The sequence below is a fragment of the Tamandua tetradactyla genome, chromosome 6 (assembly GCF_023851605.1).
Source record: "Tamandua tetradactyla isolate mTamTet1 chromosome 6, mTamTet1.pri, whole genome shotgun sequence".
In the NCBI taxonomy this organism is placed as follows: domain Eukaryota; kingdom Metazoa; phylum Chordata; class Mammalia; order Pilosa; family Myrmecophagidae; genus Tamandua; species Tamandua tetradactyla.
The window spans coordinates 48,083,215-48,103,480 of NC_135332.1; the positions used below are offsets into that span (position 1 = coordinate 48,083,215).

The window sequence follows — 20,266 nt, forward strand, 5'->3', positions numbered from 1 at the left end:
GCTTTCACTAAATTCCCACTTCCATTACTTATTGGCTGTGTGGCTCTGGGAAAGTTGCATCACCTCTTTGTGTCTCAGTTTGAGAATAATCATGCTCGTTTCATAGGGTTAAATGAGGTGATACATGCACAGCACTTAGAACCAGGTCTTGCACATAAGTCCTCGTTACATCGTACCCTGGAGTTAGTCTCCAGGCCAGTAAGTGCAGCCTTTTAAGCGCCCACAGAGCGCCAGGCACCACGCCCGGGGCTTTCCGTATCTCTGGCAATGGTGACATTACAGCTTGTGAAGTTAGTGCTTTACAAACATTGTCACGCTGCCTGCATGTGCCTTGTGCCTTTTACTGATTTATTCCACTCATATAATTTCATTCAACCATCAAAATAGCATTGTGGAGTGGGCTTTATAGAGGATGAAAGAGAGGCCCAGGGAGGTTCAGTGACTTGCCCAGTCTCACACAGCAGGTTGCAGGCAGAGCCGGGATTCTAGCCAAAGCTCCTGCCCTTCTCTCCACTCTCCCCACCTCTTACCTGTCCCCTGGCTCACTCCCTGCCTGTCATGTAGGGGATCCCGTGGAAACCTAGCTGGTGTCACTTGCCACTCACCAGCCCCCAGCCTGACTGCCAATCCTCTGTTTGCATCAGCCCTTTCCTTTGCCCCGAGGAGGTTGAGCATAAAGAGAAACCTACAGTGTGTTTATGAATTCCTCTTGGAAGTAAAACAGGGGAGGGTGGTCCCACTTTCAAATAACCGGATCTGCCGCACACAAACTCATCCCGGGCACCGAATGAAGGAGTGTTTGCTCCTGCTGCAAAACGACTCTGAACCGGTCCTTCACTAAGGCCACAGCCCGGGAAGCCGGAAGCAGCCTGGGATTCCGGGAGCCAAAGAGGAGAGACCCCACGCCCAGAGAATATCTAAGCCTGCCCCAGGGTACCCAGAAGTGCCTCATGGAGGATGTGGGCGGGGCTCTGTCCCATGTAGAGGGCGGGGCTCTGTCCTGTCTAGAGGGCGCGGCTCTGTCCTGTGTAGAGGGCGGGGCTCTGTCCTGTGTAGAGGGTGGAGCTCTGTCCCGTGTACAGGGCGGGGCTCTGTCCCGTCTAGAGGGCGGGGCTCTCTCCTGCTTACAGGGCGGGGCTCCAGCCTGTGTGATCTGCAGATTCCAGCCCCTCCCCTCCACACGACTGAGCTCCAACCCGTTTCACATCGTGGATTTACACCCAAGATTTTCTTTGGAGAAAAACACTTTACTAGCCAAAAACAAAAGCCTACCATTTTTCAAAGTGACCCAGTAAACTGAAGTGGCGCTGGGCGGAGAAGGCCGGCCTCTGGATGTGAGCCCCAACCCACAGTGCGTCTTAAGAGTGGGTAGGACGGCCGCCCTTCCTGGCCAGCATCTTCCCAGCTCCGAGGGAGAGCATGGAGATTAAAACGCGCTTCCCCAAACACCTGCTGTTGTAGAGATCATGGGCTCACCTCTCCCAGCCAGATCCTTTGGAATCCCGGTGGTGTATGTATGAATAAATAAATATAAAGCACTCAGCTGGGGCAGGAAATGCCCAGCTGAATAACAGATGCCCTTCCCTCAGGGAGCTCACAGTCCAGTTAATGAACAAAGAAGCATGTGTAACCTTCCCTTAATAGCTCATTTACAGAGCAAACATCCATGAATTTCTTCAGAGTTCTCCGGAGCCCTTTTGCATTAGCATCTGCCACCACCTGCCTGGCTGAGACATGGTGAATATGTCCCTAATCACACATCAGTCAGCCTTAAAACCTCACACCTGATTCCTTCTCTCCTGCACCTTGAAAAAGCTTTCTCTACTTCTACTGCTCTGGAATGCTCTTCCCATGCGTATGGTGTCTTGTGCTCTCACAGTACCTTATTCTTTTCCCTTTTAACTCTTAGCACAATGTGTAATTATGTATTTATTTCTTTATTAATTTGTTTAATGTCTTTCGGTCCCATGAGGACAGAGACCCATTTATTGAGCTCAGCATTGTATAGCCAGAGTCTAGCAGACTCTCTGTCCCATATTGGACGTATAGGTTATTTTTAATTGAATGAATAACCCTTTCAGAGACTGTGGTAGGTACATTTGGAAAAGGGGCATTGCGGCCCAGAGTATGTGGAGCCCTGAATGAAAGCTTAGAGAGTTGTTCCAGAGACAATGGAGCAGCGATAGCCTTTTCATCACCTCCTACTTTCCTTCCTTCTTTCCTCCTTCTCACTCCCACTTCCCCCAGCTCACTCACAGGAAGATAGGAAAATGAAAAAGAAAGAGGAAGCAAACAGGTGAGTTTTGGTAAACCTGTCCCCGAGGCTGGGCACTCAATCCGGTGGTCTTTTGCAGAAAGGATTAGGAGGATGAGACATTTCCACGCTCGGTGGCACCCACACGGACCCACAGGCTGGTTTGCAATACAGAGTGCTCGGACGGAGTGCCCTTCAGTCCCCAGCCTGACAGCCTGGTCACGCTCCAGTTCCCTTCCATTGCTCCTGTCTTCAGACGCTGCCTTGGAGAGGATCCCTTGGCCAGGCAGTGCCGCCACTCACCCTCATAGTCACACTTCAGTGGCAGAGATTGGCCCTGGATTGATGCCGAGAGGCCCTGGGCAGCCTTCCTGGCTTCCCCTGGAATTGGACACACTTCAGGAGAGAAGGCTGCCTCTGGCTCCCACATTCTACAGATGAGGAAACTCTCTGCATCACGACTCTGATTGCAGCACTGAAGCTTGGGCTCTGGAGGCAGGCAGAGGTTCAAATCCTGGCTCTGCTGCTTCCTAGCTCTGTGATCTTAAAAAAATCACTGAGTTTGTCAGTGCCTCAGGTTTCTCATCTGTAAGATGTGGATAATATATAATAGTGTTCACGTCCTAGTATGGTTATGAGTATTAAATGAGCTGACATGTATGAAGTGTTTGACCATGATCAGTGCTACATGCATCTTGGCTGTTATTATTATTACAATGATTTGGATGCATGACCCTCTTCCCACTCGTCTGTGAATCCTCGAGGGCAGGGACCAGGCCTTGCCCACTCAGCAAAAGTCAGCTGACTTTCTCCAGGTCCCCAGGGGATCCATGACAAAGCCTAGTTCCAGTTTCCTGGTCCCATCACCCTGAAAGGTCCACGGAGACAAGGATCTGGCATGCAGCACAATTTGGGGCACATAGTGGCAGCTCAGTGGGTATCCCACCTTGCTCGAGAGGGTGGGTGATAATTCTAAACACTGAGCTACAAAATAATGGAAGAAGAGCTAGTTTGCAGAATAGGCAATGCTGGAAACCATATATTTGAAAATAGGAAGGGATTCCATTATTTGGGTCCAAATGGAATTTTTTTTTCCTTCTTATAAGTGGTACTTTGAGTAGGGCAAACACACTTGGATATTTATTTCTAAGGCTGCAGTACAGTCAGGAATGTGAGGATGGACAATCAAATCAGGAGCAATGAGGAATGGAAAGAAAATGTTTGTCTGAAAGGCTTAAAAGGGTTCTGAAGAGGTGGCTCCCATCAAAGAGCAATCTACTGGCAATAAAGCATCATTGCAATCATGCTAGAAGACAGTGGGGGGCCAGCATTGGGTCTGTCCCAGGCTCCTGCAGACACTGAAGGGGCAGGGACCCAGCTCTGCAAAGAGCTGGCGAGGGGTGGTGGGAAGAAGGTCACTTCTGGGAAAGACCCAGGGAGGAAGCAGGTGGAGACTTAGCCCTGAGATGGAGCGTGGGGGGCACTGCTGGTCTCTGACCTTGCAGGGCTCAGCTCAGCATAACATCCCCTCCTGCTACCTTGATCCTGTAAGTCATTCTCGGCTTCATGAAAAAGTGTTCTGCCTTGCAGTGCAGCACAGGCCCCTGGTGGCAGAGATCTACTGTGGGGCTGTTAGAGGTGATGAGGTTCAGCAGGAAGAAAACATCAGACCATCATTTTCCCTTCAAGAAGCCATTAAGTGATTCCATCTGACCTTCAGTGGAGCCCTGGGAAGCTCAGAGTGGCCTCTGCCAATACTCCAGCTGCCCCGCAGAGTTAACATGCGGGCAGGTTCTGCTGTGAGCCCTCTGGTTTTCATCCTCGTGGCCTCCCCTAACTGCCGCTGCCACTGTGGTTGCATGAAGCTTGGGGACAAGTTCAGGAGATGGGCAGCATGGCCCCAGGGAAGGGCAGAGTCCTTGGAATGCAGGGCACCAGGTTCTGTCCACGGATCCACCCCTGTCTTGCTGCCGTACTTGAGCCGATCATTTCACCCTCAGCAAAGCCTCTTCTTCCCCCAGAATCATAGAAGGTTATATCCGGAAGGTACCTTAGAGCTTTCGTTTTCCAAACTCTCAAATTAAAGATGAGAAACTAAAGCCAGAGAGAACCCAAACCTTGCCCAAAGTTACCTGGAACAGGTTGACTCAAAGTGGGACCCCAGCACCAGCAGTATCAGCATTGCCAGGGGCGCTTGTTAGACACACAGATTCCCAGCCCTGACCTGCAGAGTCGGAAACTCTGGGGATGGAGCCAGCACCTGTGTGCTAAGAAGACCCCAGGTAATCTGCATATGCATCAAGGTTTGAGAAGCACTGTCCTAGCAGGAGGAGTGCCTCTTACTTCCACCCCTCCCCCAGATCACTGCGTGGCACCTAGTAGGGACCCAGGAATGTTTTTTTAATGAGTGCCTGTTAAATAGTCAGGCTCAGACTCACGTGTGGGTCTCCCAACTGTCACCTGTCGTCCTCTATGCTTTCCACCAAGTCTTGTGCCTGGGTATCATCATTTCTCCACCACCGAGTCACAGCATGTTGCTTAATTTACTGCCCAGCAAGGGTGGTCTGGCAGTGATATTCATGCCTTGTCTTGTGCTGGGAGCCTTGGATTGGGGAGAATGGGTGGAGTGAGTTGCCTTGTGCTTGACTGCTAATCCGAGTGGTTGCTGCATAGGGAATGCAGGGCAATGACATCAACACATGTATAATACATAGGTTTGCTAGATTCTGTTATAAATTACAGGATTTTATGACCCTGGTTTTGCAGACTGATGCTGTGAATTGTAACAGTGCAATATATCGCTGCACAAGATAATGCCACCAGCGCTGGAAGCCTAATATATCATTACCAAAGGGGATGTCGCACTTAGAAATATATTTTCATTTTTTTGAGTGTCTTTGTGTTTTAAAAACTGTCGATTTTGAGAATCCCCAAGAACTGACAGGTTTTGGGCAAATGCCATTTTTCGTATAAACCCTGCACCTTTACCATTACCCAGGTTGGCAGGTGACTCTGAGTGTGCCAGGAGAACAGGGGAACCCCTTCTTTTCTGCTCAGCTTCCCCCTCCCTACACACACACACACACACACGCACGCACGCACATCACTCCTCCACCATCCCTTACACTGTGCCTAATTTCCCAGAAGACTGTTTGGAGCAAGATCAACAAGAATAGATGATGAGTTGTTGTCCAGATATCAGTACTAAGTGCCAGTTATTCATAGCAGATATATATCCCTGTGATTAGGAGCACGTGTTTTGAAGCCCAGACTGTCCTGGGTTCAAATCCTGGTTCCTACTATTTACCATCAAGGCCTCCTTGGGAAAGTTATTGCAGTTTTCTAAGCTTTAGTATCTTCTCCTGCAAAACAGGGAGCATCTTATATAACTTGATCCCTGCCTCCCTCACTCCAGGCCTTGAGGTCTCCTAGCAGCTACTCAAACATATTCCAAGCATCCGGCCTTGTGCTCCTGCCTCAGGGCCGCCATATTGCCTTTCCTTCTGCCGGAAACACTCTCCCTCTGTTTGTCTAGTGGCTACTTCACTTCATTCATGTCTCCGCTTCACTTCCTTCAGGTCTCTGCTCACGTGCTTCCCTCACCACCCAGCCATCCTCTCTCTCTGTCTCTTACTTTGTACTATTTTCCTCCCTAGCATGATCACCCCTGACTGTTGATTAATAGATGTGTTGATTATCTGTCACCCTGCCCCTGCAGTAGAACGTGGTAAGCTTCGTGAAGGTAGGGTCTTTGTCTGTCTACTGCTATATCCCCTGCACTAAGAAAGCCACCTTGTATGACTAGGCAATAAGTAGCTGGTGACTGAATGAATGCTATGAATGAATCAATGACACCTACCTGATCCCAGTGGGCAGATTACTGAGATGAGGCATGCAAAGCACCTGGCATGGTCTCTCCCATATAGTGATAATAGCCACGTGTGTATACTGAGCTCTTACCCTGTGCCAGGCGTGGTATAGGCACTTTACACACCATCATTAATTTAATCTTCAAAACATCCTATCTGTTAGGTTGCTATTATCATCATCTCCACTTAACAAAGGAGGAAAGAGAGGGACAGCGAGACTTGCCCAAGGCTCCCAGCTAGTCAGAGCTGTGCCCTGAAACCCAGCACTGAGCTGCCTCTCGGGATGAGGGAGTTGCGAATGCAGCTGTAGTTGTCATCATTAGCTGGCCTGTTTCCTTTGCATACTGGGGACCCTGGTGGCTGCCACACCCTTTCATGCTGGCCCCTAGATTCATTCAGGAGTGGTGTCTGAGCAAGGAGCCCAGTGCCTTGAGTCTCAGCCATCATTCCTTCTGGGAGCTGCTCTGTGAGAGGCAGCACAGCACCACAGAACCTACATAAGGGTGAGAGTTTTGTGCACTGGATTCTTGGGCTCCTTCTGTTCCTAACTTGCTGTGTGACCCTGCACAAGTTACCTCACCTCTCTGAAGCGTGACCTCTTCACCAGTGTGAGATAATGGCCCTCCTCCTGCTGTGGAATGTCTTAATGCATGCTTGCCTGGGCTCCAGTACAGAGTAGTTTTGGACTGAGGGGCTGACGTGGTGAGATGTAAGATCCCCACTCCTCAGGGGACAGGGCCTTCCCCTGTGAAAAGTCAGAGCAGGGGTCACAAATATCTTCTGGCCCCAGAAGCCAGTGGGCCTTTGTGCTGGTTTGAAAGGATGAATGTACCCTAGAAAAGCCATGTTTTAATCCTAATCCTATTTTGTAAAGGCAGCCATTTTTCTAATCCCCATTCAGTATTGTGTGTTTGAAACTGTAATTAGATCATCTCCCTGGAGATGTAACACAATCAAGAGCGGTTGTTAAACTGGATTAGGTGCAGATGTGTCTCCACCCATTCAGGTGGGTCTTGATTAGTTTATTGGAATCCTATAAAAGAGAAGACAAGAGAGGAAGCCAGGAGATTCAGAGAGAGCAGAACGACATAGCCACAAGAAGCAGAGAGTCCATCAGCCAGCAACCTTTGGTAATAAAGAAGGAAAACACCTCCCGGGGAGCTTTGTGTAGGGAAGTCAGGAGAGAAAGCTAGCAGATGATGCCTATTCACCACGTGCCTTTCCAGGTGAGAGAGAAACCCTGTTCGCCATGTGCCTTCTCATTTGAGAGAGAAACCCTGAACTTCATCAGCCTTCTTGAACCAAGGTATCTTTACCTGGATGCCTTAGACTGGATATTTCTATAGACTTGTTTTAATTGGGACATTTTCTCAGCCTTAGAATTGTAAACTAGCAACTTATTAAATTCCCCTTTTAAAAAGCCATTCCGTTCCTGGTCTGTTGCATTCTGGCAGCTACCAAACTAGACCAGCCTTGTAGAGGAGGGGACCTCGCTGGGAGGAGGGTGCACAGCCTGCTGGAGGCAACCGGTACCTGGCTCTTGCCCATTGTTAAACTCACAAATGCGGCCCGGCCCGAGTTTTGCCTGACTTCTCCAGATGGGCCAGAAATCTGCATTTTTAATGTGAAATCTCTCCATTAAAAAAAAAAAATGTTGACACAGTTTTTAAAGCACTCTGTACCAGTAGGAAGCACATCTGGGGGCTGGATTAGGCCAGGGGCCTGACCACTCACCATTTCTGAAACTGCAACTGCTCCAGGGAAGAGCTGCTGGCAAGGAGATTACCTGGAGGTCTGAGCCTGCCCGTCCCCACCACCCAGCAGACCTGCAGGGGCCTGAGAATATCCACCACCCCCCCCCCCCCCATTCTAAACCAAGGGCAATGTTCTACGAGGCACTGGGAGAGAGTTTTTCTCTTACATTAAATATCCTTTCATGTCAGTTTATTTTTTTATTATTATGAAAGTTATGTATATGCACATGATAAAAGAAAAAGGCAAATAACATAAAAACATATGTATTAGGAAGTATAATAAAGAGACTCCATCTCTGTCCCTAAATGTAAATCAGTGGTTTCTCGCGTCTTTTTCCACAAGTCTCTTTTCTTACGTCTCTTTACTTTCTTCTTTACAGACTAGGCACAGATACCGGACACTTTGTTCTGCATTTTTTACTTAACACGGTTTAAGCACATTTTAAAATCATCTCATTCAAATCCATCTTGTTTTTCTAAATGTAAGCCTGATATGGATTTACTGTAATTTATTTGCTCACTCCCTGTGATCACACTTTTTGGTGGTTTCCAATTTTTTTTCTGCTACAAGAAATGCTGTGAAGAAAAAACTCACCTATATGCATTTTTATACACATTCAGCATATTGATAGCCTAAAAATTAATATGCATTTTAAGTCACTACTCAAAACCATGGCAATTAGTCTGAAGATAAGTAGTGATATAGATACCTGTAAGACTTACTTTTTTTCCTAATATGAGTTAACCATTACTCTAATGGGGCACAAATGATAAAGCAAATGGGGCAAAATATTCTCAATAGAGTAAAGGGCTTACAGGTGCTGTTTGTAATATGCTTGAGGTCTTTTTTTAAAGTTTGAAATGATTTCCAAACTAGTAGTATAAACACATTTCCCTATTAAAGTATCCAGAAAATCAAGTTTGGAGATAACACTGCAACTTGCCTAAAATCTTATTAATTTTAAGCACCTTAGTCCACCCTGGTATTTAGAATCTTTTGTTCTCTATTCGATTTTTTTAAATTACAATAGTGTTACATGCTTATGGCATGAAGTGAAACTAAACACTACAAAGATCAATAAAGGCAAAGTGAATTACCTGCCAGCCCCACCAACCCCCTTTAAAACTGCGATGATCAATGTTGTCAGCCCTACGTGAATCCTTCCATGGCTCACTCCTTGTGGACACATCATATATAAGCATATATTCTCTCTATAGGGGATGTGGTTCGTGTGTTTTTAGCCAAAAACTACACATTAGTCTAAAGCTTGCTCTTTTTACTTTATCACATGTCATGGAAATCCTCCCTTCTTATTCCTTTACAACCACGCATAATGTTTAGTAAACCTGTTTCTTTTCTAGATAGCATTTTGTGTAAATTATTAAAATAACCCAACTTGTTATATAAAATGCAGAAAATTTATAAATATAGAAAAAGGAAATAAAGCCAACCATTATCCCTCACCAATGGTACCTCCTCTAGTACATCTCCTTGCAATCTGTTTGTTGTGTACCCATGCACATGTCAGTGTGTGTGTCTGTGCCAGGGTTAGTTAACAAAAATAATGTCATTTTGTGTGCTTTCTTGTATCCTGGTCTTCTGACTTATTGTTATAATACAAGCATTATCCCCATGTATTAAATATTCTTTTCAAACAGGAAGCTTAAAATAAACGTTAAAAATTAAGTTCAGTTAGGTTTGTCATGTCTCTGATGTGGGAGGGACAATCAGAGAAGGCTTCCTGAAGGAAGTGATAAAGCCCTGAAGGATGAGTAGAAGTTAACTAGGTAGAGCAGAAGGGGAAAATAGGTGTACTAGGTAGAGAAGATAGCACAAGGTGCATTCAAAGCTCGCATTGGATGATGCTGGAACATAGCTGGATCGAGAAAGGTGGACAAGAGCCAGCTCATGGAAAGATTTCAGCCAGATTAAGGGACTTGCATTTTTATCCTGAAGACAAAGGAGATGGCTTAAAGGATTTTAATACAGGAAGGAAAGAGAAGATGGCATGCTCATGTTTCAGATTTGCATTTTAGGATGATCTCCAGGTGACAATGTGGAGGCAGGGCTGGGGGAGGTGCAGCTGTAGGCAGAGAGGAGGCATAGGGTCGACAGAAATTCCTGGACCAATGGTCTGCAACCACTTTAAGCTCATGTCCTAAAAACCCACCAGGCCCTCCCTCACCCGCTACCTAGTGGTACTTCTGGAACAGTTGCCGAGTCTTTTTGGCACTTGTGATGTCCTCAGCTGACGGATGTTGCCTCCAAGCCCCAGCACACCTGTGAGCAGAACCATTAACAATGTGATGGAAATGGTTTTGGAAAACTCACACCGAGGAATCTGTTCCTCTCTCCTATGCTACTCTCCATGACCTATAGCTTGGAAAACCTAAATTCAGAGGAAACAGAAGTCTAGGAACTCACATAACAATGGAACCCAACAGGTGGTTTAACCGTACGGACCATAGGGGAGTTTGAGGACCCGTCCTCACTAATTATCTCCATCCTGCTGGTCATCCCAGGGCTGGGCGCCCGCAGAGGTCAGGTCCACCTCCCTGTTCTGTAGCTGGGGAACCCAAGGCTCTGCAAGCAGAAGGGCCTAGACATCTCATTTATTTAAAATATCTTCTTTTTAGTTAGATGCTCACGTTCCTCACTTCATTGAAAACCAAAGTCTCAGGGGTCAGTGGCCACCTGGTCCCCCACATCTTCCCCCAGCTGCACCTCACCTCATCCTGAAGCTGCCTGGCTGGTGGGGCCATCCAGAGAGGACTGTGTTTGCCAGCAAATGCCAACTGATACTGCAGGGGCAGAAAAGTTCTTTTTCCTCCTTGTAAATATCTATGGTAATGAATGAAAACAGAAAAGAAAGAGAAATGCAAGAAATCCATCAACCCTAACTGTTTAGAAGTGGAATGAGGCATTCATAATTCTGCCCTGATGGTAATATTTCATTTTCATCTCTGGTCTATTTCATATAACTCCCAAAGATACAAATGAGGGGTGGTGTCTCTTTGTGTGTGTGGGGGGGTGTGTGTGTGTGTGTCCCATACATACCTGTGTCTAGGTAAAACTCATGATTAAATTCCAGCTAAAACCCACAGTCATATATTGGTTTAGTTTTGAGTTCTTGAAGCTAATTATACTGATTGGGGGACAATATTGTGTGTACTTAAAACCATGTGGATCTGTGTTTGAATCCCAGTTCTGTCTCTCATGAACTGTGTAGTCTTGGGAACTACACAGTTTACTATTTAATTAGACTTTCTAAATTCCCGTTTCCTCAACTGTAAAATTGGAATATATATATGATATGAGATATAACTATGTCATAGGATTGTGAGTGCTAAATGAGATAACAATTAGCAAACAAAAGTACTTTCCATAGCATCTGACATGCAACGAATGGCGACTGTTATTTCTCCTGGAGCTCAGCGTGGGAATGTGTGCTTACATTTCACCCTCAGATAGATCTGGACCCCCCACGAGAACAAGCCCGCCCTAGTAGAGGCAGACCATCGATAGGTGGGGCGGTCCTCAGTAGATCAAGGCAGGCATGAGTGTGTGTTGTTAAAATGGGGGAAAGATGTGGAGCCAAAAAAGGATCAAGTTCTTAGATGAAGGAAAGAGAACAAGTAACCAACCAAAGATCACGGGCAAAAAGGCAAAAGAGAAGAGAGAGCAGCAAAGCTCCAGCTAGGAGAGCCAAGAAACCGAGTCAAGGGTAAGGGGCGCACTAGATGAGGCAGTTCAGAAGCTAAGGCCCAGGAAGAGGGGCCCCACTGGGCTACTCTGTTTGGATGGCACTGGAATATCCGTGCTGCCATGGCGGGACTCTGCCCTGGTTCAGGGCAAACAACGCTGAAGCCCGTAGCCAGCCTACTAGCCCGGGGCTGGCAGTCCAAACCAAAGCACACTTTGTCCTTTCCCAGCAGCCATTGGCAGGAACTGTGGTCTCCAGGCTTGCTCTGCATCGACACACCTGGCCAGGTGTATTATAGGTATCACAGATCCGTAACCGTCAGGCCGCTTTGTCCTGGCACAGAGCAGACGCTAACAAAGGCTGTGGGTAGCAGGGCCAGCTGTGTTATGCATGACATTCACTTGCTAATTTACATTTCCTTCACCTCCTAAAAAATGAAGAGCAGGAGCAAATAAACGATGAACGGAAGAGAAATTGAATGCCTAATAAATGAAAAGCCTGCAATGATGAAAGAATTTGGTGCAGTTTGGAAACAAAATGAGCTCTGCTAAAGAAGGGGGCGTGAACTCCCCAGGTCAGCCAACCCCATGGTTCATGGCTCTTGATTGGGAAGAGGTTCAGAAGTGAATAGCAGAGCCCCAGTTCTTCCCAGGTTCCGTGTGACCCCAGACAAGTCACGTCCTCTTTCCAAGCCTCAGTTTTCCTATCTGAAAAATGGGCTAGATAGTAGCTGGCCTTTTTACCTCACAGGGTTCATGTGAATGCATGTTGGTAACATAGGGAAGCTGATGCCAAACCAAGAACTTGCCGATCCATAAAAGGGATTGCTTCAAATACAATTTAGTACCTCCCCACTAAATGTGGAGGTACATTTTGCTCTTAGAAAAAACATGGGTGGGCAGGAACAGTCTTTGCAAACATATCTCAGTTTGAATCTTGAGTCTATGACGCAGTAGCTGTGTAACGTTAGGTAACTAATTTCACCTCTCTGAGCCTCAGTTTCTCCACATGTAAAGTAGGAACAATGACACTTGCACCCTCATAGCATTGATCTAAGAATTAACTAAAGTCAGATGTAAAATAGCACATGGCGCATAGTAGGTGCTCAATTAAAACTGGTTGAACTTTCTTCCTCCCCGGATTATTGAAAAACAGCATTTGCCCTAACTGGGGGGAAACTCAGAACCTGCTTTTTAAAATTGTACGTTGACCATGAGAAAAAGCCATCTGTGAGAATCCAGAATCTGATCTTTTTCTCTCTCATAGTCAAAGCATTTTTAATCTATGACCAATACTAAGTCAATTCTTTTTTTAAAATTTAACTGCGCAGCAAATTTGACATCAGGAAAATAAAAGGAGGCATGAAACATTAAGAATTCGGCTTGCTCTCTGCAGGTTAAAAATGGGAATAAAGTATACACACAAATATACATAACCATTTGAAAAACATAGTCATCAGCATCAATTCATCTAACTCCAGTTACGTAGGGTGTTAAGCTCAGAGGCACTAGCCATTTTTGCCTTTAGACAGAATTTTTCCAAGTGTGTTCTTTGGAGCTGTAGGATTCCATGGAGGTGCCCTGGGGTCCTTGTGAGGGGCAAGGAGGCTTCAGAGCCCAGCGGGACTTAGGTCTCCCACCCCCATTTTACCAGGGCATTGTTCATCTGGTTTAAATCTCAGGATACCATACAAGGTTTTTTTTGAAATAAAAACGTTCTGCTGCTATAAAACAAAAATGTGAAAATTAACAGGTAGTTCAAACCCCCTCACCTTCCAAATCAAAAATATGAATCTTAAAGAAGAGCAGTGATCTGCCTGAGAATAGCCAGCAAATGTGCCAAGCGCGATGGGACTAGCAGCCAAGACTAGTGGCCCTGGCCTCTTCCAAGACTACCGAGAATGATCTTTGGGCCTAGAGGCAGTGTTTGCTGTGACCCATCGACACGACCTCACGTGGCCCTGCTGGACGTGCATCGGTCAGATGGCCGGGCAGCACCTGGCTGGGCTTTGGAATTCCGACAAGGAGCCCACCGGCCAAACTTGAAGAACACCCCTGTCTCTGGCTTCCAACTCCATGGACTGCCTGGTTGCCTGCACCCCCTGGCTCCTCGAAATGGCTTTGGGTGAGTGTGATGTCCGGACCACCTCGAGGACTTTCAAGTTGAGGCCAGAGGAAGAACACTGAAATTCTTTAAGCACCTAGAAGGTACCTAGCAGCTTAAACACAGTAACTTGTCTCTTTCCCACCACAGCTCTGGGCAGTCAATAGCCGTATCGCCGTTACACAACTAAGGAAACTGAGGCTCAGAAAGGATAGGTAGTTTGCCTAAGATCATACAGCTAGCAAGTGTCAACGCAGGATGGTTTCCTAGGGGTGTCTGACTCCAAGAAGCCCTGATTCCCAATGGCCTTTTGGTTTCCTAGTCTCCTGGACTGCTCACTCAGACCCCTCCTCCATTTCCGGTCGACCTCACTCACTGTTTTCTGAGATCACCATCTAGTCTTGCAATTACCCCACCTCCTCAGCTAGGGCTGGCAGGCCAGTAGGTCAGCCTATGGCCCATTAATCATGTTCAGACAGGCTGGGCTGTTCAGGTGCTTCCCTATATTGGCTGATGCAGAGGAAATAGTGTCACAGCCTACCTTGCCTTTCGCAGAATTTAAGTTGATGCAGCCAGTGTTTTGCATTGGGGGTTGCAAGGGGCCTGGGCAGCTGTGTCCTGAGAGAGAAGCCACCTACTCCAGATGTTCCCACTGGAGCGAGAGTGGACTAAGGGAGGAATGCAGGGTAGAAGGCAGAAGCCTCAGCCTCTGCTAAGATTTTTATCTTCATTTAGAGGCGTTATTATACTCCCCACCCCCCCCCTTTTTTTTTTGCCTTGAGCATTTTGTTATGAAAAATTGCACAGATGTACAACAGTAAAGAGAATAGTTAGGAAGTCCATGCACCTATCACCCAGCTTCAACAGTCACCCACTTGTGGCCAAACTTGTTTACTTTATAATCCTCCACCCAACTTCCTCCCGCTATTATTTTTAAAAGCAGCTTTGCTGAGATATAATTCACATACCACATGTTTCACCCATTTAAAGTGTACAATTTTATGGGTTTTAGTTCTTTCACAGAATTGTATAACCACTACCACTATCTAATTCCAGAATGTTTTCATGTCTCCAAAAAAAGAAGTCCCATAACCTTTCATCATCATTCCTCAATTTTTACCTCCTTCCCCCCTGCCCCTGGACACTACTGATTTCCTTTCTGCACCTATATATTTGCCTATTATGAATATCTCACATAAATGGAATCGTACAGCCTGTGGTCTTTTGCATCTGGCCTCTCTCACTTAGTGTAACTTTTTCAAGTTCTCTGATGCGTTGCATGTATCAGTACTTCAATCCTTTTTTATGACTGAATAATAGTCCATTGTCTGGATGTACTGATTTTGTTTATCCATTGGTCATTTGAGGGTCATATGGGTTGTTTCTACTCTTTGGCCATTAAAAGTAATGCCACTATCAGCATTTGTATGTGAATGTGTGTTTTCACTTCTCTTGGATATATATGTAGGAGTTCCTCATTATTTTGAAGCAAATTCCAAGCATAATAGAATTTTGTGTCTAAGAAAGAACTTAGTGTCATCAACAGGATTCTGGGGTATGTTTTAACTGTATTTCCTGATGGGTTTGTTGAGTTAGATGTGAGACCTGAGAGAATGAGAGGAGTGACTCCAAGATTTTTATCCTGATAACTGGAAGGACAGATTCCCCTTCAGCTGCCAGATGGGAAGGCTGAGGGTGGAACTGGTTTGGGGGCCTATTCGGAGTGTAGCTGAGGATAGGTTGTTTTTAAAAAATGTTTTTATTTAGATATCATCATGCACCATACAGTCCATCCAAAGTGTACAATGAGTGGCTCACAATATCATTACATAGCTGTGTTTTCATCACTATGATCATTTTTAGGACATTTGTATCACTCCAGAAAAATGAAAAAGAAAAAATATATACATCATACCGCTTGCACCTCCCTCTCATTGACCTCTAGCATTGCAATCTACACAATTTTTTATCCCTTATTCTCACCCCTCTTGTTACTTCTTTTTTGTCCTTATTTTTTTGCTTATCTGTCCATGCCCTGGATAAAAGGAGTATCAGACATAAGGTTTTCATAATCACACAGTCACACTGTAAAAGCTCTATAGTTATATAGTCAGCCTCAAGAATTGAGGCTACTGAAATACAATTCCATAATTTCAGGTATTTCCATCTAGCCACTCCAATACACCAAAAACTAAAAAGAGATATTTATGTAATGCATCACAATAACCTCCAAGATAACCTCTCAAATCTGTTTGAAATCTCTCAGCCACTGAAATTTTATTTTGTCTCATTTTTCTCTTCCCCCTTTTAGTCAAGAAGGCTTTCTCGGTCCCATGATGCCAGGTCCCAGTGTATCCCTAGGAGTTATGTTCCATGTTGCCAGGGAGATTTGTGCCCCTGGAAGTCATGTCCCATGTAGAGGGGAAGGCAGTGAGTTCACCTGCCGAGTTGGCTTAGAGAGAGAGGCCACATCTGAGCAACACAAGAGGTTCTCTTGGGATGACTCTTAGGCATAATTATAAGTAAGCTTATCTTCTCCTTTGCAGGAATACGTCTCATAAGGGCAAACCCCAAGATCGAGGGTCTGTCCCATCAAATTGGTGGTTCCCAATGCTTGAGAGAATATCAGGAATTCCCCAGGTGGGGAAGTTTAATATTTCTTCCTTTCTCCCTAGTCCCTCCAGGGAGTTTTGCAAATACTTTTATATTCTCTGCCCAAATTACTCTGGCATGTGTCGGGGCATACACTAACCCTAACAAGCCAACAAGATCTCACTCCCTATTCAAGATTCCATGTAGATATGAACTGTACCTTTGATGTACTTTCTTCACTTGGGTTCCAGGACAAGACCCTGTCTTCATCCTTCTTTTGACACTCCTCAGCCTCCTTCACCATGTCTCCTCTGCTCCCTTCTCTCTGCCCAGTGTTGGAGGACCTGGGGTCTCAGTCCTTATCCTCCTCGCTCTTTCTGCCTCTTCCCTTGCTGACCTCATCTAAGTCTATGACCTCCAGCCCAAACCTCTCCCCCACTTACCAGTCTCTTCTACCCAACAACCTGCTCAACACCACTCTGGAGACATTTAGGACATCTAACACCTGACTTTTCTAAAACTGAACTCCTGTTCTTACCCCTGGAATCCTCCTCCACCCACAATCTCCTGTATCTCAGTAAGACCCCTTCCTCCCACCACTTGTCCAACTGAAAAACCTTGCAGTCAGTCTTGGCCTCTCTCTTTCTCTCACATCCTGCCTCCAATCTTTCAGGAAATCTTGGTGTCTCTACCTTCAAAATATACCAAGAATCCAACTACTTCTCACCATCGGATCTAAACCATCAACCCCTCTTGCTCCAAAAACCCTTCAAGAGGCTCTTCTTCTAACCCTGTGGTAGATAGAATCATGACCCCCAAAGATATCAGGTTCCAGACTCGGGAACCTGTAAGCATTACCTTATCTGGAAAAAGGGTCTTTGCAGATGTGATTAAGTTAAAGAATCTTATAAGTCTCCTTATGAGAGGCAGAGGGAGATTTGACTCCCACGCAGAGGGGAGGGCAATAGAGGGAGGGAATGGAGGAACGTGGCCACAGCCAGGGAGTGCTGGCAGCCACCAGAAGCTGGAAGAGGCAAGAAATGGATTCTCTCCTGGAGCCCCTGGAGGGAGCCCCAAATGATTATTCGGTGCAGGAAGCAGGATTTCCCTCTAATTAAGGCTGTGGCCCAAAAATCAATTCCTATGTACAAAATTGCGACCAAAAAAGATGTTGACATCGAAATTGATCAGGAGACTTACTTGCCTGAGGATATAGCTGGTGGTGTGAAATCTGTAACGAAGATCATAAAATAAAGCTTTCTCACACCCTAGAAAGCCGGCTGGGTCTCATAGCCCAGCAGATGATGCCAGAAGTACGGGGAGCCTTGTTTGGTGCAGATGCCAACAGGAGGTTTCTGGACTAAGCCTTTGGGAGGTGGAATTCATTCCACTCCTCTGCTGCTATGATATGGACGTTTCTGAATATTTGAAGAACCAAGATTATCTATGTAACCTCCTCTTTGCTGTTCTAATATTGTTATGCACGTATCAGTGGAATATCCTTCTGTCGTGAATGTGCTTAGCCTAATTGTTAACAGTTGGAAAAGTTTCACTTAAAATGATCAGGACCCTACCTCTAGTTCATTTGAAAATAATACAATTCTCCCTCTGAACTGGGACAAAATAGTCTTTTCAATAATTGGGCATGGAAGAACTGGATATCAGTAGCCAAGAGAATGAAAGAGGACCCCTATCTTACACCCTACGCAAAAATTAACTCAAAGTGAATCAAACACCTAAATATAAGAACTAGCACCATGAAGCTTCTAGAAGAAAATGTAGGGAAACATCTTCAAGACTTAGTAATAGGAGGTAGATTCCTAAAATTTACACCCAAAGCACAAGCAACAAAAGAAAAAATAGATAAATGGGAACTCCTCAAAATCAAATGCTTCTGCATCTCAAAAGACTGTCAAAAAGGTGAAGAGACAGCCAAGTCAATGGGAGAAAATATTTGGAAATCACCTATCAGATAAAGGTTTGATTTCCTGTATACACAAAGAAATCGTACAACTCAACAACAAAAGAACAAACAATCCAGTTATATAATGGGCTAAAGTAATTCTTATGAGAACCCCTTCGTATTTCTAGTGTGAGTGAGTGGGACACGTAGGGTCTATACAACTCCTTTCAATCTTGTTCATCTTCAAGAATGAACAAGGCATTTTTCTGAAGAGCAAATGCAGATGGCACAAAGCACATGAAGAGATGTTTACTTTCCTTGGCCATAAGGGAAATGCAGATCAAGACTACAATGAGATATCACCTCACACCTATAAGAATGTTGCTATTAAACAAACAGGAAACCATAAATATTGGAGAGGATGTGGAGAAACTGGGACATTTATGCACTGTTGGTGAGAATGGATAACGGTGCAGCCACTATGGAAGACTGTTTGGCGGTTCCTTAGGAAACTAAATATCGAGTTGCCCTTTGACCCAGCAATAGCACTATTTGGTATATACTCAGAAGAGCTGAAAGCAATGACACAAACAGACATTTGCACACTGATGTTCATAGCAGCATTATTCACAATTGCCAAAAGATGTAAACAAACCAAATGCCCATCAACAGACAAGTGAATCAACAAAATATGGTATATACTGCAGCAATAAGGCAAAACAACATCCTGAAGCACTTGCCAAGATGGATGAGCTGTGAGGACATAATGCTGAGCGAAATTAGCCAGACACAAAAACACAGATACTGTATGATTCCACTTTTATGACCAGCATAAAAGTATAATCATAGGCATATAATACAGAATATAGGGGACTTAGAGATACATAGAAGCTAGAGATGAGTGGACCATTAGCTAATGAGGTTGAACTCCAATGAAAGGGAATAGGTAGGAGTGAAGGTAATTCTCTAGTGGGCCTAGAAGTAATATTACCATATTGAAGATGAACAAGATTGAAGGAGTTGTATAGACCTACGTGTTCCACTGACTCACTCTAGAAATATGAATGAGTTCTCATAAGAATTACTTCAAAGATATGATTCTTGTATAAAGAGTGTTTAAGTCCAGGGTACAGGGGGGAAACTGCTGTTGCATGCTATGAGCTATGTTCAAAAGAAAATCATCAGCAATACCACAGCAACAGCAGAGATAAATAATGGGGTAAGGGACAAGAGTTAAGAGGAGGTTTAGATTTTCTATTTGGTGAGGGTGTGTTTATTGGTTTTCTGCCTCCTGGGAACAATGAAATTATCTAAAATTGAGAATGTTCATGTACTGTGGACTTTGGACCCTTTGCACGATGCCCGGTAAATACCGGTGGCTGAAGGATGCACTGTCGGAGAAGTAGATTGGTGAACGATGGTGTATACCTATGAACAAAGGCTGTGCTGCTACAAAAAGGAACAATGTCATGAGGCATGCAACGATGTGAATGAACATGTGGGACATTTGATGAGACAAAATAAGCCAGGAACAAAAAAGCAACAATGGTGTGGTCACCTTTGGAAAATGCTTATAAGAAAACAGCAGCCTAGATTGTAAGCTTTTAGAGCAGACACATTAGGTACAGAGTGGTGATTATTATTTCTGAATTTTGAGAGGCTGTTTTATGTATATAACCTGATATTTAGAGATAAGAATGAAACTGAACAGGTTGGAGTTAAAGTAGTTCAGAACATAGGGGTTAAGGAAGACAGTGTCTATATTTTAGAACCACACATACTTTTTGAGACCAATGGAAGACAGGTTTATTTGATCTGGAACTGAAATTTTCCTTAGTGCATAATCTAATTCAACCTATCTGTATAGCTCATTTGAACAACTGAAACACAGTACAGAATAAGAAAGAGGTCCTTTAATCCCATATAGATTATTGTAATGCCTGGAAACATCCTAGAGTATTTTAAACAGATAATCAAAAAGTATTGGCCAAGTCCCCTGAGGGAGGGGAGAAAGACTACAGAACTATTAAACCTTAGCATCAGGGAATCCCCTGATACTGTTTCAAACTTTAGGGATACCCAAATCA

The 20,266-nt window shown here is 44.9% G+C and overlaps 1 protein-coding gene and 1 long non-coding RNA gene across 2 annotated transcripts in view; one reads left to right on the plus strand and one right to left on the minus strand.

Moving 5' to 3' along the window:
• Positions 1–20,266, plus strand: part of LOC143687832 (acid-sensing ion channel 2-like) — a 269,367-nt gene that overhangs the window by 27,025 nt on the left and 222,076 nt on the right. The window lies entirely within an intron of this gene.
• LOC143686010 (uncharacterized) lies at positions 9,869–10,715 on the minus strand. The gene is made up of 3 exons (XR_013176853.1): positions 10,608–10,715; positions 10,071–10,158; positions 9,869–9,961 (listed from the first exon to the last, which is right to left on the minus strand). It is a non-coding gene; the product is annotated as an uncharacterized LOC143686010 (long non-coding RNA).